The sequence below is a fragment of the Vombatus ursinus genome, unplaced genomic scaffold, assembly GCF_900497805.2.
Source record: "Vombatus ursinus unplaced genomic scaffold, bare-nosed wombat genome assembly UNPS02014818.1, whole genome shotgun sequence".
NCBI lineage: Eukaryota > Metazoa > Chordata > Mammalia > Diprotodontia > Vombatidae > Vombatus > Vombatus ursinus.
In genome coordinates, this window is record NW_020954596.1 from 52,196,229 (window position 1) to 52,220,181 (window position 23,953).

The 23,953-nt window shown below is 36.2% G+C and overlaps 1 pseudogene; it reads right to left on the reverse strand.

Moving 5' to 3' along the window:
* Positions 1-2,548: 2,548 nt before the first annotated feature.
* The window catches only part of LOC114023808, a 158,032-nt pseudogene continuing 136,627 nt past the window's right edge, over positions 2,549-23,953 (reverse strand).

Below are 23,953 nucleotides of genomic sequence, written 5' to 3' on the forward strand. Positions count from 1 at the left end.
CACCTGAACTTTGGACCTCATTACTGAAATCACAATGGTCTTAATCTCCTCATTCCCTCATACTCTGATATGTTCCTTCTAAACTCCACAGTTTTCTTCTTTTCCTTCCACTGTTAGAAATATTCAGGTATCAACTGTCTTAAAACAAGCAAAATGTACATGTCTTCCCCAAATCCTTTGATAGTTTTATTCTTTCTGCCTAGTCACTTTCTTTTTGACTTCCAAACTCCTGACATTGGTGATCAATGTCCATTGCCTCCATTTCTTCACATACTAATTCCTACTAATTCCATACTAATTCTACTAATTCCTTAACCCCTTGCAATCCGATTTTCACTCCAAATGCCCTACTGAAACCGTTCCCTTAAAATTACCTATTGCCTCCTTTTTGCCAAATTTAATGCATTTTCTTAGTCCTGTCTTCCTTAACCTCTCTACAGCATTTGTCTTTACTCACCCTGTACTACTGAAACATTCTTCTTAGTTTTTGTGATACATAATTTCTCTATTTTCATCTTCATTTTTTGAATTCTGTACAATTTTTCTTTTTTTTTTCTGACTGTCCCCTACGTCTGAGTGGTCTGTAAAGTGACCTTCTTGGCCTTCTGTTTTTCTCTCTCTCAGTGCACTCATCCACTCCTTTTGCTATACCTAATACTCTTTTTGTTGATGATAATGAGGATGGACACACAAGGACAGATTGAAGTGTCATTGGGAAAGAAAAAATAACAGCATTTATGAGTGATGACTGATTAAAGGTGAGGGCTGAGGGAAATGGAAAAAGACTGAACTTTGGGCAGTTATCAGGGCAATACCCACCTTTAGGAAGTTGGAGAAGAGAGAAGAGGTCATGAGGTGCAAGGGTCTACATCACACAAGAGAGAGGAGATTCAGGATATGGTGTTTTATACAAGATACACTATACAAGGCATGAGGGGATTTCAATTAAGGTGGGGTGAGGGAAGGTATATTTTAAAATGCTTCAGAGATATCAAAGAAAAATGTGTTTGGATTTCATCATTAGTAGGTTATTGAAAACCTTTAAGAAAGGAGTTTTACTAGTATGGAGGAGGGAGAAACTGGATTTAATGGGATAAAAGAAGTTTACATTGTTAAGGAAATAAGGAAAGATTCATCACTTTATCAAAGAAATTTAGGAGTGAAAAGTAGGACAGACTGCCCCTTCTATTCTATAGGGCAGGATAGATTTATTTACCCCATTTCCTGTATTTCTTATTTCCCAGTTGCATGTGAAAACATTTTTTTTAAACGTGTTTTTTTAAACTTTGGGTTCTAAATTTTCTCCCTTCCTCCCTCCCCACCCACCCTCATTGAAAAGTCAAGCAACTCAATATAGGCTATACTTGTGCAGTTATGCAAAACACTTCCATAGTAGACATGCTGTGAAAAACTACCCCTGTTTCCCTTAATCCTATCCTGCCCCCCCATTTATTCTATTCTTTCTTTTGACCCTGTCCCTCCTCAGAAGTATTTGCTTCTGATTACCCCCTTTCCCAATCTGCCCTCCTCTCTATCATCCCCCTACTCTCTTGTCCCCTTCCCCTCCTATTTTCCTGTAGGGTAAGACAATTTCCATACTCAATTGAGTGTGTATGTTATACCCTCCTTAAGTCAAATCCTATGAGAATAAGATTCACTCATTTCCTCTCACCTTCCCCCAGTTCCCCTCCGCTGTAAGAGGCTTTTCTTTTTTTTTTTGTGAGATAATTTACCCCGTTCTACCTTTCCCTTGCTCCTTCTCCTAGTATAATCCTCTCTCACCCCTTAATTTTATTCTTTAGATATGATCCCTTCATCTTCAACTCACCCTGTGCCCTCTATCTATCTATCTATCTATCTATCTATCTATCTACATACATATAATATTTTTCCCTCCAACTACCCTAATACTGACAAAGGTCTCATGAGTTACAAATATCATCTTTCCAGGTGTATAGATAAAAAGTTATCGAGAACACTGAGATTTTTTTAATAGTATTTTTTCCAATTACATATAAAGACTTTTTTTTATTTTTGAAGGCTTTATTTACAAAAGCTTTAAAAACAAATAATGCCTTCTGTTTTGTAAGTAACTTTTCTAAGAAGGACCACCCAGTCACAGCATTATAACTCAACAAGAAAAGAATGTTAAAGTATAAGGAAACAAGCCAACCTGGCAAACAAATAATACGACTTGATTTAAGTGCAGCTAACTACACCGTGACTTGCTCTCTATCATCATTTCTGAGTAACGTTTAAGTTACCCATTACCGAAGTCTTCCTTCACATACTCTGTCCTGCTCACATGCAGGTTCCTGTCTACATGGCTAAGAAAGAATTTCACAGTCATTCTGTCAATATATAGAAAATATATTGCATAGATATACACACAAATAAGCAAGCATTACACTCCTCAGGTGATTTTATTTACTCTAACTTGTCTTGCAGTTTTGTTGTTTTACAACAAATCTCTTAATCATTTTTGTTTTTGTAGCAACTACAAAAGCATAATCTCTTCTTTTCTAATTTATTTTAGTATAAGACATAACTAATGTAGATTTATTGACTTGTGGAGTTGCCAAAACATGGGCTCAGTTCTTATCACAGGTGGAGGGGACAGGGGAGAAGACAGGGGGTAAAAGCAATTAAGGAAGGGGACCCAGGCAACGGTGCTGGGAAAGCACTTCTTCAGTCCCAAAGCCCATTCAGAGACTGATCCAAAACCCTGCGGGCCTGTGAACGGGGTTCCAAAGCCCCAGGAACGGTGGGCAAGGGGCTCAACTCTTCAGGAACCCCTCTTTCCCTTTTGGGAGAGCTTTGCCCAGGCAACAATTTGCAGTGCAGTAAATAGACTCAGTTCCATGGGTCCAAAACAAGAAAATGTTGTGTAAAACTGGCAAATGATCAACTTTCAGGCTGACAGCTAGGAAAACCCAAATTTCTACCAAAACGGTGGATGAGAGTCACTCTCTAAAATGCAAAATTGATGGCCCACAATCTCAAATAGCTAAAACTCTCGCATTCTGGAAGGGACAGACATGAAACAGGGCAATATGTTACAGTCAGTGCTTGTTAATCTGGGAATAGGAGGAAGAGGTGTGGGGTACAAACTAAGACCAACCAGAGATGTTTACCAAAAGATTGAGTATCACAGGGATGTTCCCTTTGGCCTCACATGCTTGCTAACAGATGGATTAATTATATAGCCAAATTTAACCTGAAGACACTTCTACTTATCAGGATCTGTGAAAGGAATGGTCATAATTAGTACTGAAAGACAAAAGAGAAAACGGTTTGAGAAAGCAGGGTAAAAAAAGAAAAAGCCTTATTGTCTGCTGTCCGAGGGATTTAACTGGAGCTAACAAGCACGCATGTAGCTGCAAACACCAAGGCCTGCTGTCTATCCATTTCATGCCATAATGGCTTACCGGACTCTTCTTCCCATGCATTCCCCATACCATTCTGTACATAGCAGGAGCCCAAACCACCATGGTACAAGTGCCCAAAATACTTTGCGTCATCATGTGATCTTCAAAGAACATTTCTCACATTTTGAAAAAGGCCATTCCCCTCAGTAATGAATTGGATCCAGCGTGGTGCTCTGGTCCTAATCGCTACAATTCCAGCTGCTCAGCCCCTTCCTGCAAGCCACCCTTGAGGTACTTGACATCATAGAAGAACAGAAAGAACAATCTGAGGATCTCAAAGAAGTCCGGCTCTTCTTCAGGCAAGTTAGAGTTGGTCAGGATTTTGATTAAATAGCCAAAGTCATATGTGAAACGAAAGGCACTTTGATCCCCTCACACAGCACTACGCCTGATGTCTTCAGAAGTTCCGCAAAATACTGTGTCTCAATCCCTTTTTCCTCATGCTTTTTTTTTTTTTTTTTTTTTTTTTTTTTTTTTGTAGGCAATGGGGTTAAGTGCCACACAGCTACTAAATGCCAAGTGTCTGAGGTCGGAATTGAATTCAGGTCTTCCTGACTCTATGGTCGGTACTCTGTCCACCGCGCCACCTAGCTGTCCGCCTCATGCTTTTAAACTGTATTCCGGAAGTTGTTAGCTCTACGGAATCCTGGGCATACGTGGCCTCTATTAAATTAAGCTTGAAGTTGACCTGTCATGTTGAAGTTCCTGAACGATATTCTCCTTGTTCATTCACAAATGTTAATCCAAGCTGAATTATCTTTAACAAGTCTCATTACATCTCAGTAGCTGTTATTGAGAGTCAGCATTACTTCTGAATTCTTCAACCCCACCTGGAAACTCGGTGGCCTTGGCAACGTAATTATACCACCATATACCTTGACGAATTTTCTTCATCTCATCATCCAGGTTGTAAGCCCAAACTTCACACATTTTTTTGGCTATTACACACTCGCTGCTGGTGTAGTGGGAGCACAAAGGGTTTAGATGTCAACAAGCATCAAAATATTATACTTGATTGAAGAGTCATTTTATAATACGAGTTTTCTTAGGCTTTATTTTTGTACCTCCACTGGTGCTGATGCAGTCATAGCATTCCTCCGCTGCATCCTCGCCACAGAGTCAAGCCTCAGAGGTGGCCCCATAAAACTGGTCCTGGAGAAGTGGGTGTAAAGGCTCGAGGTGCCACCTCTCCTCACAAGTTGGGGAGGCACTGCCGTATAAAGACAATTTTAACATTCTTTTTTTGAAAATTGGGTTCCAAATTTTCTCACCTCCTTCCCTCTTCTTCCTGCTCCCTAAGATGGTAAGCAATTTGATACAGGTTATGTATGTGCAATCATAGAAAACATATTCCCATACTAGTCACATTGTGAAACAAGAAATAGAACAAAAGAAAAAAAATATAAAAATAAAGAAAGTGAAAATAGTATGCTTCGATCTACATTCAGATTCCACCTGTTCTTTTTCTGGATCTGGATATTATTTTCCATTGTAAGTCCTTTGAATTGTCTCAGGTCACTGTATTTCTGAGAAGAGCTAAGTCATTTGTAGTTGATCATTGCACAATGTTGCTGTTATTGTGTAAAATTAGAATAAGATGTTAAGTGACTTGTTTCGGGTTATACAATCTGTTTGTGTCAGAGGCGTAACTTGGACACTGGTTTTCTTGTCTTCAAGACTAGTACTCTATTCACTATGCCTTTTTGCCTCTCATATTTGAGGGTTAGATAATATAAAGCATTATTTGGAATATACTCACAAACCAAGGCAGAGAGAAGTATCAAATTACATATTGGGGAGGAGTGGTAGTCTTTATGAGGCAAGTCAAGTACTTATGGTATCAAAAACACATGGTCATGCCAGGCTTTCATTGGTCATGTCCTGGGAGTCTGAGATAGGATAATCTCTGTCTTTTGTCTAGTCTTTCTTATAATCTCAGATAATGGAAAACCAAGACATAGAAATTGAGGGTGCCTGGTCATCGATATTGGAATGGAGGCTTATTCTAAAATGATACTAATCATGTCCAAAAAAAGAGGAAAATATAATTCTACCACAAAGTCTTGTGATGTGGGTAATTGAAGTACTATTTTACAACTAGTAGTGAAGGACAATTTTGCCAATAAGGAAACTGAGGTAACTCAGCCAGTGTCAAATAGCTAATAAGTTATAGAAGAAGAATTTGGATCACCAGAATCCAAAAACTTTCCAACATGTCATGCTTCCTTTCTTACTTTAGTCTAAGATAAGTATGGATAAAGTAGAGAGTGTGGGTAGGGGTGATTTTTAAATGTCTTAATCCTCTTGGGCATTCCAGACTGGTTGCCCTTCTCATCTATCTTATTTTTGATACTGGTTCAGCTATTTTTCTAATTATGATATGATACAAAAATATTTATTAAATGGCTAACATGTCATGACACTTTGCTAGGTGTTGAAGTTGCAGATAAAAAAAAAAGACATATAGAGAACCCATGCCCTCAAGGAATTTATAATCGAATGCAGAAAGAAAATACACAAAAGGAAACATAAGAAGAAGGGGTAGCTGCAGAAGTGGCACAATAATGATGGTGGATGTCAAAACCAAGTAGAGTAGCTGGTCTCAAGTGAAGAGATGGCTGGAATTTTGCACACTCCAAAAAGGGAAGGTATGGGAAGAGTTTTTCACTCTGTCTTCCAGCCTTCAAATCAGAGAGATAGAAGCAACTAAGGGTACTGATGAGGTGTAAATATCAAAGTTGATGTCGTTGACGTGATGATGAATTTCCTAGTGATTAACTTATTATCTTGAGTTGGGCATGAAACTTGGGAGCCATTTTTTGATTTCTCTTTCTTATTTATTAATAATGAAGTATTTTAAATATTCATCCTTTCCTCCTTCCTTCCCTTACCACTTCCTTTGTCACTACCTCCTAAAACAGAAAAAAAATAACCTTCCAAAGCAAAACCTGATGGCTAATTTGGTCATTTTGTTCCTCTCAGAAGATTAACTATGGTAGCTATGTGGCACAGTGGATAGAATGCTGGGTCTGGATTCAGAAGACCTAAATTCAAATCTCATCTTTGATACTAGCTTTATGACCCTGGGCAAGTCACTTAACTGTTGTCTGCCCCATTTCCTCTGTTTCTTGAACTCCTATAGTATTTACAGTTACTATGCACAGCTCTTTATTCTTTATATTATTCACATAAATATATTATTTATATTTTATGGGTTAATCTCCTCTATTAGATTACAAACTCCTTGATGATAGAGGTTTTGTCCCCTTTATTTGTATTTGTCAATAGGACTAAAATTAGGTGAAAACACAGCAAGTATGCCATAAATCTGTGCCAATCCAGTGCAGCCATGATTTTAGCCTAGTACTGGTCAAATGACCATGCTCTCTGGAGCAATATATTTTATTATACTACAGCAACTTATTGGGTAAATTCTCTGTTCAGAAGTTATATTTCAGCCTAGAGAGCCAGAGGTATGTGAATTTTAACAGGTAAACAGAACAAGAATGATGATGTGGATTATGTCAGAGGGTAAAGAAATTCCTGAATATACATTGCATCCTGGGAATATTTTGGATGAAGGACATTACTGTATATAAATGGGAGAAATTATTGCAGTATCTGGAGGGCATTCTGCAAAAGTTTGAGTTAATTCATTTTGTATTATTTTAGCCTGAATATGTGTATATAAGAAAGAGAATGGAATTGAAAAACCATATTCTGGAAGTCCGGGAAAATTAAAGAGGTAAAGGTGATGAATGCTAATAGAATTGTCACCCTGGTTGGTGTTTCTGAAGGTAAATCACAAAGAACAGGCACCAAATGAAAGAGTAGAAAGTCAGTCATTATCTCCTCGATCAGCATTCACCACATGCTTCCATTTAGAGTTATCCTTTCTCAGTGCCATCCCGTTGAGATATTATAATAGCAATAATGGTAAATTACAGGCATGCCATGCATTTAATTACAAAGCAATTTTACATTCCATTTGAGTTCAGATAGCACAAAATGTCAACTACTGGCCAGATAATGATGACTATATAGGAATACAGGTTTGTACAAGGAAGGGCCAGAAACATGAGGTTCAACACACATTGGATGTTTACTGGGATTCAAAGTAACAAAGGCCACAAATGTGTTAGTAATCTTGGTTACGATATTTCCCCAAGAGCAATATATCTTTTTCTTTTTTTGGAGGAAACATTTTGGGTTGAAATTCCTGATTTGTTTGATATAACAATGTTATTCCTTAAAGTCATAATCAATAGTTTCTTAAAATAAAATAGATTTCCAGTCACTAAGATAAAGTAGGTACATTTTCTACTCCCTTAAATTTTCTACAAAACAATATAATTTTCTTAATGCATTTCTTGTTTGGAGCTTGTTTTTAATAGTACTTTGCTGATCTCTCATTCATGTCAGTGGATACTATTAGAACATAGATAGGTTGGCTTTAAGTATATACCTAAACACAGCATGAAATGGTATGATGTGGCTAGGTCCACCACAGCAATGATTAGGCCTGCAGAGCATGTCACTTTAGGGTATTGAAATTTTCAGTTGTGGGCATCTATAGACAGGTTCAACTTAAGGTTGAATCAATAGATCACCTTTGTTCATAAGGTGAAAAGATTGTTGCTTCTTCCAGCTCTTTTCAAACACAATTCCCATAGGCATATAGCCCATAGCTCAAAGTCTATTTACATAAAGACTTGCTTCCAGGGTGGAGAATGATTATTTAATGTTTTGTGCTTAGGTGAGAGGCAGAGTTGATAAGAGCATGAGGTAAGAGAATTTTCTGGCTTCTGTCTTTTCTCTCAGAGAAAAGACAAGCCTTTCCAGATAGTCTTCACAGAAAGGTCTTCAACATGAGAGAAAGGGAAAAAAAGTGACATGTAGAGGAAACAGCATGATCTTATCCCCAGCTTACTACACTAGACACTTCAGGGAATTTTCCTTTGTGTGAGATCTAGGACTCTCTTTGTCTCTATCTGTCCATCTGTGTCTGTCTCTGCCTCTCTCTCTTTCTCTATTGAGCTAAAATAGCTCTCTCCCGATGATTGAGCCAATTCACTCTTTGTGTTGTCTGGTATATTCTCATCTGTGTACCTTCTCTCATTTCTGTTTTCTATTGATTTAGAAGATAAATGAGTTTATTTGCAATTCACTACATATGGTTTTTGTTGGAAAGGTCATTAAGCCCTGGATATAAAGATTGAGTCTTCTTTGCTGTTAAATTGCTCAGCTTGAACCTAAAAATTATTTCCCCTAGACTAATAATATTTTGGGGAAGGACAGTTAGATATAATTCTGGCCTTATATGCTTTCTCTGAATCTCAAATAAAGTGGGTTTGTGCTATTTGACTGTGATGTAGTGGAAAGAACACAGAATCTGTATAGTACCTGACTTCAGATTTACTTTATAACCCTTCTGGATCTGTTTTCTTACCTGTTACATTTAAGGAATTAAAACTGATGATTTGAAGTCCCTTTCAGCTCTAAATCCTATGAACTTTGCTCAAGCAGTTGTTTCTTTCTCAGTAAATATGTTGCCATATTGCTAACTCTAATCTCTTCCCCCAAAAGTTTTGCAGTATAGTTGGGAAAGCCAGGCAAGAAGGTGCCTTAATGAAGGAGTCACGAATTGAGCTGGGCCTTGAAGGAAGAGTATGAAATAAATGAGTAGAAAGGAGGGGGAGGGCTTTCTAGACAGGAGAGATGAACTGATGTGTGCTTGGTAAACAATGAGTGGAGAATGAATGAAACCAAGACTGTTTTTTTTTTCAATAAAATGTGTAGTTTTATTGCAAAAGGGCTACAATCCACTGATTTCTGATGTCTCATCTTGTGTCTCCTCCAATACTGGGTTTAATGCTTCCTCGTGGTGATGTTCATCAAGTTGAAAACACAGTATTGTGTATATTACTTGGAGCCCTTCTTTCCTTTCTTCCTTCCTCCTTCCTCCTTCCTTCCTTCCTCTCTTCCTTCCTTCCTTCCTTCCTTCCTTCCTTCCTTCCTTCCTTCCTTTCTTCCTTCCTTCTTCCTTACTTCCCCCCTCTTCCCTTCCCTCTTTCCTTCCTTCCTTCCTTTTTTCCTTCCTTCTTTCTTCCTTCCTTCTTCCTTCCCCCCCCCCCCCCATATTCTCTCTCTATTAGCAGGGTTCTCACTGTTATCTCTGCTGGAGATTCAGTAAACCCTCACTCTTAATTAGCCTACACATCTTGTATGAAACAGATGCGGCTGAAATGAGTAATGATTGGGAATTTCAGATCACCTTTTTCTATGTCTCTTTAACTAGAGGTCAGTCTAAAATCTGCTACTGCATCTTTTGCTGAGAATGTTAATGGTGCCTTAGCCCAAAGGACTCACCAAAAGGGAACATTGCCATTATAAACATGTTAAACTATTTTATTTAAAGTGGTTTCCAGATGGGGAGGCAGAGACTGCTGTTAACCTTTGAAACAGTAGCTTCACTCACTTGTCAGACGGAGTTGAAACAAGACCTTGGAGAAGCTGCTGGCCTGCAGCCTCTTACAAAAGGAAAAAATTCAAGTTACTCTTTAATTTGCCAAATTCTGCATAGAATTCTGTCTAATTTTGAATGTAATGAAATCAGAAAAAAAATAAGACCACAAAAAAGCCTCATAAGTAATTAAGGAGGTTTATGATCTATTTTCCCTTTCTTTACATGTATATGTTTCATTAAAATCTGAGAAAACTATGAAAGCATATTGTCAGGTGAATCAAATGCGAATTCCATTTCCCTGATTGCCTCTATTTTATTTTTTTAGGTTAAAAAAATGAGAATGTATGTGTCCCCAAACGCTTATTTCTTTCTGACCTTTCATTCTGGATTTTGCTAGATGATTGGCACTGGCTGGCTTATTCCTTTATGTCTATTATTCCTATCTGGCTTCTCCTTTCTATTTCTTTTAAAGCCTTTTTATGCAGAACTCCCAGGATAAAGGATATTCTTTAACTAAAATTCCTCTGGATTAGTCTGTGATGAGCCTGAATCCCAGCTAGAAAAACACCCTTGCTACATATCCTGTGTCACATTCAGATTAAGATTTAAGCACTCCTTAAGAATCAAATCCTGCCATTTTCATCAGGGTCTTCAAATGTGGGATATGAATAAGTAACAGGGATGATTTTTAGAGAAAGAAATAATGGTGCTCATTTATGGAGATATTGTAAGATTTTTAATCTTTAAGCAATGCTTTTCAAAGCACTTCTTTTTTACCCCTTATGCCATATATCTAAATGATTAAATTTTCGAAAGTTCAGGAAATGTAGTACTTAGAAAATAATGTATTCTCTATTTCTAGTCAACACATAGATCATAGCTCTAAATATCCACAAAATGACTGTTAGAAATATAACTAAGCCAAAGTTTGTTTCACTGGAACATCCCTTCAATACCTCTCTAAGCCCAAGCATTCAGAGAAGGGGAAAAAAGCAACTGGAACTCAGTGTTCCGTTGAACCAGCTGCTCCTCTCTCAATGGAACACAGTAATTGTTGTTGGATGAAGGAATGAATGAATGAATGAAGGACCAAATGGAACTGTAAGGGCTCTGATGGGAGCTTTCCAAGGGAACTTAGCTTCCTGCTATTTGATGTATGTGAATTTCTGAACTGGGCTGAACCAGCTTATGTACACAGTTGGTACTGCCCAGGTAGAGTAAGCAGCTGCCTCTGTGATATGGTCTGAAAAGTGCCCTCAGATTTGGCCTACCTCAAACATCTACTTGCCAATTTGCATTTGTACCTGAAATTTTCATGATTAAATTCACTCCTTAGGGCAAATTATTTCTGATGCCCTCCTCCCCAGAAGATCCTCGTAAAAACGGATGTAGGATACCTTCTAAGGCTTAAGCAAATAGTATTCACAAATATAGTAGCAGGAAGGAAGTAGAGCATAATACGAAAAGTACTGGTCTTGGAATCTGAGAAAACTAGGTTTAAGCCTTACCTCTGACATGTTAGCTATGCAACCATGGGCAAGTCTTTGAATATTTCGGTGCCCCAAGAAACTTTCTGTAAGTCTATAAGAGACAGATGCATTGCCAATTTTTATCAGTGGAGAGATTTTCTAGTTCAAGTCAATTAAAAAAGCATTTATTAATCACCTGCTATTTGCCAAGCACTGTGCTATGATCTGGGAAAACAAAGGCAAAAAATGAAACAGTTCCTTCCTTCAAGGTTCTTACAGTTTGCTGTGGAAAAGCAATATATATATATATATATATATATATATATATATATATATATATATATATACAAACAAAAGCATAGTAAATAAAAACAAAATAAATATGGAATTTAAAGGCAAATACATTGGATCATTAGCAAATATTCCACATTGGGCTTCCCTACACCATTCAAATAATAGACTTGAGCTAAATATGCAACGAACATAGAAACAAGAGAAAATCTGTACTCTAACTGTCCTTGGAACTTATCACAATGCTTAACACACAATAGATACTAATTCATTTTTAATTATTGGGGAGCCTTGAGTTGGCAAAAGAAAATGTGAAAGTGAATATTTAACTAATTCACTAACTATCACTACCTCCCCTTAAGAGAGTGGCAGTTATTTTCCAGTTTGCTATGACCCTGTTCTATGTGAACAGGGCCAAAAAGCTAGTTTTAAATTTTTGCCTCTTAAATGGGTTAACCTATATGTAACTCACTTATGCTTAATTTTTTTCCATCTATATTGGTGATGACTTAGCATTGAAGAGTGGTCAGTTATTTAACCTTTAAGTTCTTAATACAGTTAGGCTATTATTATTAAAAATAACATGTTTGTATCATTTTATGACTACAAAACACTTTTACATATGTGGTCTCATTCTGTTCTGACACCAAGAGAAGGAGAGTGCAAGGCATATTGTCCCCATTTTACTCATGAGAATATCCAGGCTGGGAGAGTTTGAGGCTTACCAAAGATCACATGGGTAATTATGGTGAAACTCTTTGCCTGAACACAGTCTATGCCTGGAGTTCATGGAGCATCTAACTAAACTAAATAAGTACTCTTGCTTCCGTACTGAGCTATTCACTACTGAGAAGGAAACTCACATTTTTTTTTGTTTCATCAAAAATCCAAATCCTATCACTTGCTTCTGTGCAGGTTTCCAGGAAAGAAAATGCTTTTCAGCATTTCTGTCCTGCTGTAGAAGACAGACATCAAAATACAAGCTATGAATTGTTAAGTAATGATAATGGATGTGTGATGGAAGACACTGTACAAAGCTCCTATTGGGAAAAGTTGCCTATCTGGGAAAGAAATGTTTTTTTTTTTTCCCCACATTCAGTTGTATATAAAACTGCTGTGTAGAAACAACAACCTACATCCCCATTCAGTGGTGAACTATTTTTGAAGAAAAAAAAGAACTTATTTCTTGACAGAAAAAAGAGAAAATTTTAAATCCACTTGTGCAAATGAAATTGAATAACTTGGATTGAATTTTCAGAAGAGGGTGATCTGTGCCTTATCTGGCTCTAAACCCCTAAAGATTCAATCTAAGCACAGAATTTTTTTTAAAACAATAGTAGATCTATTCTTAGAACATGAAACAAAGTGAACACCTCACCTTAGTCCATAGACTGTGTTCACTACATGTGGGCAATTGTAAATTTGAGCAGATAAGCACGTGAAAGAGCTCATTTAATAATACAACAAAATAGTTCTTTAAACTTATATTGTGCTTCCCTTCAAAGAGTTCAGTATGTTTTCTTGTCCTCGTTGTTTCCTTCAAAAGTGGTCATAGGACTTATGTACTTAGTTTGGGTTGATAGCCAGTGAAAGTGGTCTATGTCTTGTGTTGAAAAATAGTCAAGGACCTTGCCATATTCAGTTAGACTTTGGATTAACTCATATTCCTCTGATACTTAGCGGTACGTATTGTACCTGTTTTATCATACAAAAATCCAAAACCAAAGCCAAAACCCTCTAACAGTTATCATTGTGCTCTGACTATGGATTCATTTGATTGGGTTTTCCTTTATTCTTCATAGTTTGGAACAGGCAAATAAATAAGGTAGGAGATGAGATGTGTGTTTGTGGTGTTTGGAAGGATAGAGCTCATAATTTTACATAGGTAAACAATTTTATTGCAAAAATCTTTATTGCATCTAAAAAGTCTATTAATCACATATTTAAATGAAATCTTCACCTAAACAGTTCTGATCTTCATGAATATAATTTTAATTTTTTTATGTCTTCTCAGTTTGATTTCCAACTGACAATCTTAATCTCAACTCGTAGGGGCTGCTGAACATGATTTCCTGACCTGTTTTTTAGTTAGAATCAATCAGTTTATCATTTCACAATACAAACAAGTCAGTATAGAAAAGATGAGAGAATATTACTTACTGGAAGTAACAGAAATAAGAGTTGATCTATCAATATATTGAATAGAACATTTTAATAATTCATACATCATAGATTTCAAGCTGGAAGGAACCTGAGAGACCATTAATACAACCCTCCTATTTTCCAGATGAGAATACTGTAGCCCAGGGTGGTTAAGTGCCTTGTCTTAGGTCGTACAGGTAATAAACTTCAGAGGAAAAACTTGAAAACATATCCTCTGCTTCTAGAGTCTTTGCAAATTGCATGTTAAATAGAATTTCATAGGAAGTAATGCCAGGCTTGCTGCAACTTTCAATGTATTTGTTATTTGGAGATTTATTTCTTAGACTTACTAAATATAATGAGATGGTCCCCAAAACTTTTGCAAAGTGTCAATAATATGCTAGTAATGCCATTAAGGAAAACTGAGACATATCTAAGGGTATAGCAAAATAATAACAAGCATTAATAGAATCAATTAAACTCATGAACTCTAACTTATTATTTTATGCATAGACAATGCAGGTGTAGTTCCATCAAGGTTAATCAATGTAAGGCTGTAATATAGTCTAACAGGAGTGGAATGATCAAGAATACCAGTTACTGAATTTGAAGACTTTTTATTAATTATGAGTCAACAGAAGTCATGAAACTTGGAAAAAAAACTAAAATCTCATCTAAAGGATAGAATAGGGGTGGAGAACCTGCAGCCTCGAGGTCACATGTGGCCCTCTTGGTCCTTGGGTGTGGCCTTTTGACTAAGTTCAAATTTTACAGAACAAATCTTTTTATCCAGGGCATTTGTTCTGTGAAGTTTGTATCCAGTCAAAGGGCCACACTTGAGGACCTAGAGGGCTACATGTGGCCTCGAGGCTGCAGGTTCCCCACCTCTGACCAATAAGAATAAGGTTGGTTAATGAAGCATTAGTATCTACTATCTGCATAGAGTTCACAGCTCAAGCTATCTGATCATGATTAAAGATCAATATCTTTGACTTATGAAGTACACATTAAAGTGTGATGGCTAATGGGTACACAGAATAAGCAATGTGAATTGGCCTCATAAGGAACATCTGGGGCAAGAATGTGAGACTCGACCAAGGGCTGTTGTTATTATTGTTGTTACCAATAGAATTTAATACTGATGGGTGATTTGTTTGGTTGTTTTCAGTTGTGATGGCTCATTGTGACCCCAATTGGTGTTTTCTTGGTAAAGATACTAGATCTAGCTCATTTTGCAGATGAGAAAAGTGAGGCAAATAGGGTTAAATGACTTGACCATGGTCACATAGCTTATAGTCTGAGGCGAGATTTGAACTCAGGAAGTGGAGTCTTCCTGACTCCAGGCCTGATACTCTATCCATTGCACCACCTAGTCACATGGAGGTTTATCAGTTTTTCTTTTATGTCTTGTCTTTCCCATTAAAACATAAGCTTGCTAAGCACTGGAACTGTCTTTCTGCTTGTGTTTGTATTCCCAGTGCTTAGCATAGTGCCTAGCACATAGTAAGTGCTTAATAAATGTTTAGAATTTAAATGCTTATAATATGTATTTAATTTTATGCATTTAAAAACATTCCCAGAAAGGATCCATAGGCTTCCTCAAGCTGTGAAAAGAGTCCCTATTACAGGAAAGATTAAGAAACCTTGGACTAGATCCTAAACTGTCTTGAGTGCCATTAAGTGAAACAAGTAGATTCTGATGGTAGAACATGAATTCTTATAGTTTGGCTCAGAGGACATGATAACTCAAATCTGAAAATTTGTGCAAAGAATATATAACGTATGTAAGCAATTAATTAATTAGTTGAATCAGGTCTTAAATGAAATGGTAATCAAAATAATTTATAGAAAGTATAGATAATAAAAATGTGTATTCGAATGTTTAGTCTGGCCAAGTCACTTTTTATTTGTGGGACTTGACTTTGGAACTGAAATATTACACATAGTTGGAGGTAGAGTGGTATAGGTGAAAGAATAGATATGCAACCAGAGAACATGAAATCAAATCTCAGTTTTGCCACTTACCTGTGTAACACTGGAAGAGTTTCTTAACCGCTCTGGGCCTTACTTACTTCGTCTGGAAGATTTAGAGGTTGAATGAGATGACCTCTAATGTCCCTCTCAATTCTAAATCCTATGATCCACCTATTTTACTTCAGTGAAAAAAAAAGGAAAAAAAAAGGTAAATTAATGCTCTACTAAATGTTCATTTGTGATCTCAAGTTACTGTGAGCTGATACATTTCTTATTTTTCTTTGAAGCAGGATTATAAGATCATGCTTTTAGAAACCTCTGTACAACATTCATTTTTCTTTCTCTCTCTTTTTTAAAAATTTCCAGACTTCTTCCAAGACTAATTTGTAATCATGACCTTTACTTCTCCTGGGTGCCTTTCTCCATTACTTCCAATTCCCCATGTTTCTCTGAAAACTGTTATCATAAAAGAGACCAGTTACCTCTTAATCCAATGAACTTGGCAGTAGATAATATACAGAATAGATAATTTTACCTGGAAATGAAGTTTTAATTAGAGGGCTGGGTCTAGAGTCAGTAAGATGAGTTCAAATCTGGCCTCATACATTTACTAGTTGTGTGATCCTGGGCAAGTCACTTAACATCTGTCTACCTCAGTTTCCTCATCTATAAAACGGAAATAATAAGAGCACCTACTTCTCAGAGTTGTTGTGGGGACCAAATGAAAAAATATTTGTGAAGCTCTTACAGTGCTTGGCACATAGTAAGTGCTCAATAAATATTTATTTCCTTCCTTCCTTCCTCAGACAGTGGCTACCTATTTGACCATGGACAAATATATCACTCATAGTCTCTTAACCAGTTTCCTCATTTGTCTAGTTGAGGATGTTAATAATAGTACTGACCTTATGGTGTGGTTATCAAGGATCAAATGAGTTAATGCACATAAAGGTCAGGGCAAGTCTTAAGATGGTATATAACAGGAATAATGATCTTTTTTTCCCCAACATCTTTGATGTCATCAAAGCATATGACTCCTCTGACTCTCCCTCTTTCTTAATACTGCTTCTTTTCTTAGCTTCTCCGACCTTTCAATTCCTGGTATCACTGCTTTCTTATTGCTTCATCTGATAGAATGACTACAACTCATCTCCAGTTCCTGTGTTCCTTGGATTCCTTCAAGTCCATCTGAAATCAGACTTTTAGGTAAGAAACCTCTCCCTATCCCCTTTAATGCTACTATCTTCCCTCTGCCAAGTCATTCCAATGTATCCTGTACACATTTTTTTTTTGTACATTGTTGCTTACCTATTATCTCCTCCATTGAACTGTAAGCTCCTTGAAAGCAGAGACTATCTTCTACCTTTCTTTATATCTCTAGTGCTAGCACAGTACCTGGCACATAATAAACACATAATAAACCCTTAATAAATGACTATTGACTAAATGAATTCTGGTTTTTATATTCATCTGCTGAACAGTTGTTTCAGCTTCTCATTTTTATTCTATATATGTATATATATAGATATGTCTATATCTTTTGTTTTCAGATATGTAGGCAAGTAATTGTGGAAGCCTGTTTTCTTATCCAATCTGTCACTCTTTTTCACTTTATTAGATTCTTTAAAACATTCACATTTCAAGTTATGAGAGTTAGGTTCATATTTTCCTCTACTACCATTTTTTTGTGAGTTGGAATTTTATTTTTATTCTTCTTTTAAATCAGTATGTTGTCCTGATGATTAGTTTTGCTTAATATGCTTTAAGGCAACCCTGTTCCTAGAAACTTTCTTCTACTTACCTGCAAACTTTGCCTTCCCTTCCCATTTGTCAGTCCTTTCCTTAGTTTTGTAGCTTTACCTAGTTAATTGATTTTTTTCTCCCTTCCCTACTTCTTATATAAATACCAAGTTCTCTATCACCATAAAATGATCACAGCAACAATAACAAACCCTGTACTTGACAATAACATCTCCTTTAGGTATCATTGTGTATTTTTTTCCCTCCTTTTCTCTCTTGGACTACAATAATGATTTATGTATACTTCCTCGCTATTCATTCACTTATCAACACCAAAAAAGCTTTCTGCCCTCACCATACTTCTGAAACCATTCTCTTCAAGATTACCAACAATCTTTCAACTGCATATCAATTTATCTTTTCTCAGTCTTTATCCTCTTTGACCTGTAGTCATCTTTTGTCGAAGGTCGTAGAGCCTTGTCAGAAACAGGACTTGAACTCAGGTCTTCCTGACTTCCAGAATGGCTCTTTGCTACGACATTGCCTCATTGTGTGTTCCCCAAATCCACCTATCCATTATGCTTTTCCTGTTTCTTATCAAGGGGTGCCCTTCTCCCAGATAGCTAGGTTTATAATTTTAAGACATTTTTGGCTCTGCCCTCTCCCTCAGTCCTCACAGCACTTAGTTTCAAAGTTTCTATTTCTATTTTTCCAGTATTCTCACATCTGTCACCTTTTCTCTCACATAATTACTCCTCTAGTTCAGTACTATTTTACCTGGTATATTGTAATAGAGTCTTAGTTGGTTTCCCTGTTGCTAGGATCTTTTCTATCTAGCCTCTTCACAATGACCAAAATAATTTAATCATGTCAGCCCTTCCTCAACATCTTTAGTGGTTGCTTATTGTGTCTTGCATAAAATCAAATTCCTGAGCAAGGCAGAGAAAGTCTCCCCACCCTGACTCCAGTTCTCCAATTCTTCCCTTAAACTGAAATGCTAGCTGTCCCTCAAGCTGAGTAGTTCAGTCTCTTACCTCAGTATGTTTGTATAACCTGCTCCCCAGTTCTGGGAATTCATTTTTAATGATATATCACATTATTACTCTCTTATTTTGCATCCCAGTTCAGATGTCACCTCTCACATGATGCCTTTCCCGATCTCCCCAGTTGCTAATGTTATCTACCTTCTCAAATTAGCTTCCATTTGCTCATCTCCACATATGTGTTTTAGTCCTCAAGTAGAATGTAAGCTCTTTGTAAGGGCATAGTCTATTTCATTTTTGCTTTGGTATCTTAAATGCTTGTTGAAGTGAATTAAGGCATAGGTTTGATCACATTACTCCTCTTACAAAACAAAAACAAAAGCAAAAAAAACCAACAACCAAAAACAAAACAGAAACAAAAACAAAAAAACAACATGTTATTTCTTTCTGCCCGTTAAATAAAGTCCAAACTTCTATCTGTTACTCAAGGCCCTCCATAAATTCCTATCTATCTTTGTAACTTTCATTGACATTTCTACTAGATATTCAACATGCTAATTAAATTAAACTTAATCTTTACTCCTCCTCCCCTCTACACACACATAAACATGAAATTTACCCACGACTTGTGTCTCTCCTTCAGTTTTTGTCTATTGAACTTCAATCCCTCTTTTCAGGGGCAATTCTACCTGAGGTATTCCTTCTTCCACACCCTCACAACATCATTTATACTTCTCTTATTCACACAATATATTCTAATTTGCTCTCTCTTTGTGTGTATATCTTGTTATTCTTACATTTTAGTAAACCCTATTAGATATTTTAAAATGTATTTGAGTGAAATTAGATTTTTAGTCTCATAGATAGGTGTTATGTCACCATAGTAGTAAATGTTATACATGAAAATACAATCAACCCATGCACAAGAACTTATTAAGCACTTATTATGTGTTTAGGTTCTATTCTAGGTACTAGAGATACAAAGACACACACATACACACTCGCGCGCATGCACGCGCGCACACACACACAAGTGGAGCAACCCCAACTCTCAGAAAGCTTATATTCTAATGGGATAGTATCTAAGTATATACGAAATACAGATAAAGAAAATAAATACAAAGAATTATAAAGAAGAGAAATATATGGTAGCTTGAGGAGAAAGTAGAGGTTGGGCCATAAAGAAAGGCTTCATGCAAATGATGGTATATGAGCAGGATATTGAGAGAAGATAATGTATCTATGAAGTACATGTGAAGGGAGAGCGTATTCTCGGCAGGAATATGGTCACTGAAGAGACAGTGTGTCATGTGTGAGGGATAGAGAGATGGCCAGTTTGTTTGAAAAACCAGAGGGTCAAGGTAATATACCATAAAAGTAGAAATATAATTTGGGGCCAAGTTATGAAGGTCTTTAAAAGCTCAACAGAGGAGTTTACATTTTATCTTAGAGATTATAGGGAACGACTGGAGTTTATTGAGTAGGGACATGACATGATCCAATCTATCCTTAAGGGAAATCATTTTAGCGTTAGTGTGGAGGGTGGCCTGGAGTGGTGAGAGATTTGAGTTAGGGGGCCCAACCAGGAAACTATCGCAATAATCTATGCAAGATACTGAGAGCCTGAACTAAGATGATGCCTGTGTAAAGTAGAAAGAAGAGGTTGGATGTGAAAGTTTTTTTACACTGGAATATAGTCCCAACTCTGATCCTAACTTAGTTTTGTGAAATTGGGAAATGCATTTAAATAAATTAGGTCCTAATTTCCTCCTCTATGAAATGAAAAAGTTGAAATACATGACCTCTAAAATCCCATTTATCTCAAAATTTATGATTCAGGATATGTATTTGAATATGAAAATGTTACCCTAAAATGTTATAATTTGCAACAATTATTTTTTTGTTGAATGAAAGAGGAAATTAATATATCAGTTGAACAACAGGGAGTTGGTCCCTTGGCCATTTTGTATTTATAGGTTATTCACAAATCAAGAGTTCATAAATCAGGGACTTTCAGTACTTAAAACTCATTGACATTGGAGCTCATGAAAGAATTCTATTAAAAGTATACCTATTCTACATGCTTGTTCACAGTGGCATAGAATGTTAAAGCTGGAAGGGTATTTAAATTTTATCTAATCCAACCCATTGATCTTAGAGTTGAAAAAATCTGTGTCTAAGGAGAATTAAGAAGCTTGCTTAAGGTCACCCAACTCATAACAAGGTTTTTGAACCCAGATTTCTTGACTCCAAATCCAGCACTTTTCCGAACATATATCCCAACAACCCCTGTAATGACCTATTGAAGACCTGTCTGTAATGTATGAATTTGTAGAAGATAACCTCTCCCTAGAAGAAATATAAATTTCAGCCATACAGAATGCTTTGTTTCTTTCTCTTGTTATTTGGAGGGAGATATCATTTAGTGTTCACTGTATTGGGGTGAGCAGTAGAGGACCTGGGTTAGAATTGTTCTTTGCTGAATAGCTGGTGGTATTGGGTGTGACTTGTTTCCCTACCTGTAAAATGGAGAAACTATATATCTTTATTTCCAGAGATGTTCTGAATATAAATAAAATAATATCTGAAACTTTGAGTTCCTGAGGTAGAAGATACTCTGCCTGCTATAATTATTCCAACCCATTAAGTGAAATCTACTGGAATTCTCTTAAAAAAAAAACCCAATGGGGAGGGGCTCTTTAAAGGAGGATCTTTTGCATGGAAGAAAAAAAATGTATCCCTACTTAAGCATTAAATGATTTCAAGGAAAGAAACATTTATTATCAGACTCTGTTAGCAAATTAAATACAATAGAGATAGATAACTTTTCCACAAATTCATTACAGAGCTCTGATTTACTGATTTACATTACAGTAAATTTACTGATTTACATTACAGATCTGATGATTTACTCTCATCAGAGTAAATTTCAAATTTATCATCTAACTATTTGCTCCTAAAATTGCGTTGTGTTGCATCTTTGGAATGTGTGGTTAACATCGGGTAGATAAACAAAATTATGAAAGTTGGTGCGTAGTCAGACTGTTCGTGTCCTATTAGATCTGTTATAAATTATATATTTTTCCCTTAGCATCTTCTCCCCAATGTTGGCATAAAATGTTTAGACTGAGAAAAGGCACATTAAAAAATACTTAATATGCAGGGAACAGAAAATATAATCTAGTTTGCCTCTAGATACTTGCTTGATTTAAGTATTTTCCTTTAAAGCACAGAATGAAAGTCTAGCTTAATGACTGCATGGAACATAATTCCGGGTCTCAACTTTTCTCCATATTACCTTGTTTATTCCTCATGTAGAAATATAGATTGCAGAAGCTTTTGACATTCTAAAATGAAGAATTCTAAATTTCTTAAAGGCTATTTCCTCCTGAAAGGAAATAAAAGTGCTGGTACAGGTTGAATATTTACTAAGATATTAAAACACAAAAGCAAAATTTCCTACTAACTGCAAGGTGCCCTCATCATAGTGTTAATCATTCTAATAGATGTATATATGGTAAATGAGGCTGAGGAAAAATACAATAACCAACTGGTCCTGGTTTAGAAGCAGCTACAAGAATAGCGCAATACCACCCATTGGTCTTGTTGTTTAAAACTGTTTTTAAGACTCCAGTAAAATTCATCTGGAAAGTTTTGACCACACTTCAATATCATGAATGTTGAATTTATCTATTAGAAAAGAGCTTGTATCTTAAAGCCAGGTACAAGCATGTATTCCTGATACACTGTTCCTGTGACATTGCATTAAATCTGAATGTTGGTCTCAGAGAGCTGTCTGAATCAGAGCAGAGAAAAACATTTGCAGAGAGACACATTTCAGCAGGAAGCTTTTTTCTGGAGTGGTGCATGAGTGATGTTTCAGAGGATGGCAAAACCACCCTAATGACACACTTGGGTCACTATTCTTTGAGCAGCATCAAGAGGGGAGATCTTCTTAGGGAGTGATCCAGCTTGGCAACAACTTTACTATTAGAAAAGGGTTTGTTAGGTGTCACTTGTGTAGTTATCTTTTGAATTGCCCTTTTTAATTGCCAATACAATATTTAATTTTAAATTAATCTTTCGAAATGTATTATGACCTGTTGTTTCTATTTTTATGCCAGTGTCAGAGCATTTAGAGTCCAAGATATCTTGTTCTTTCTCTTAGTCTGTGATGAAATCTGTTAAACCTTAATTCATATGTATGTACACACACACACACACACACACACACAATGCTTAAATGATTATACAATGCTTTACATAAATCATCTCCTTTGCTCCCCAGAACAGCCCTATGATGTAGGTACTATTATTAACCTCATTTTATAGATGAGGAGATAGCATTTTAAAGTGATTAAATGATTTGACAAAGATTACACGAGCTTCAAAGTATTTGAAGCAGCATTTAAACCAAGTTTTTTGACTATATTCAGCCCTCTATGTATCTGCTATGTAACTCAGAAAACAGAAGGTGATATAGGAAAAAGAAACAAATGTGTTTTTTTCCCCTATACCCTTTACTTTTTCTTTGTATTCTCTTTGCTCTTTCCCTGTAGCTGAGAGATACTTTGAGAAGGCATAATCTTCCATTTTTAATGAAAGTGTTGAAGAATACAAAGTATATCTACATATTTATAGATATTCTAACATAGGGGTAAATGGCAAATCCTTCAGTTAGGTAAGGTGATATCAGCTCTATCTGGCGTTCTCCCATAAAGTGATTCAGGGGCAGATGAGAAGATCCTAAGAAACTTTTCTCTACCCACTTTTTCTCTTTTGTTGATGTATGTGTTTAGAGATATAAAATTTCCCCTAAGTACTCCTTTGATTCTATGATTTGTTCTTTGACTCACTCATTCTTTAGATTACAGGAACAAAAGAGGCTATATTTAGGGCTAAAAAGGTAGTGACATATACACACATATGTATGTATATGTACATATATATGTACACACATACACACACACACATGATCTCTGTGGTTGTTGTCTTGGCAGGTAGACTCTCAAGTATTTTATATTGTCTACAGTTTGTCTAAATGGAATTTCTTTTTCTGTCTCTTCGTGCTGGGTTCTGTTGGTAGCATATAGAAATGTGTATTTCTATGTGGTTTATGTTATATCCTGCAACTTTGTTAAAGTTGCTAATTTGTTTTAGCTAGTTTTTTTTTAGTTGATTCTCTAGGGTTCAAATATACCATCATATCATCTGCAAAGAGTGATAGTTTTATTTCTTCACTGACAATTTTTATTCCTTCAATTTCTTCTTCTTTTCTTATTTCTATAGCTAGCATTTCTAGTACAATATTGAACAATAGTGGTGATAATGGACATACTTGCTTTACCTCTGTTCTCATTGGGAAGGCTTCAAGTTTATCTCCTTTACAAATTATGTTTGCTCTTGGTTTTAGATAGATAATACTTATCATTTTAAGAATGGCTCCATTTATTCCTAGGG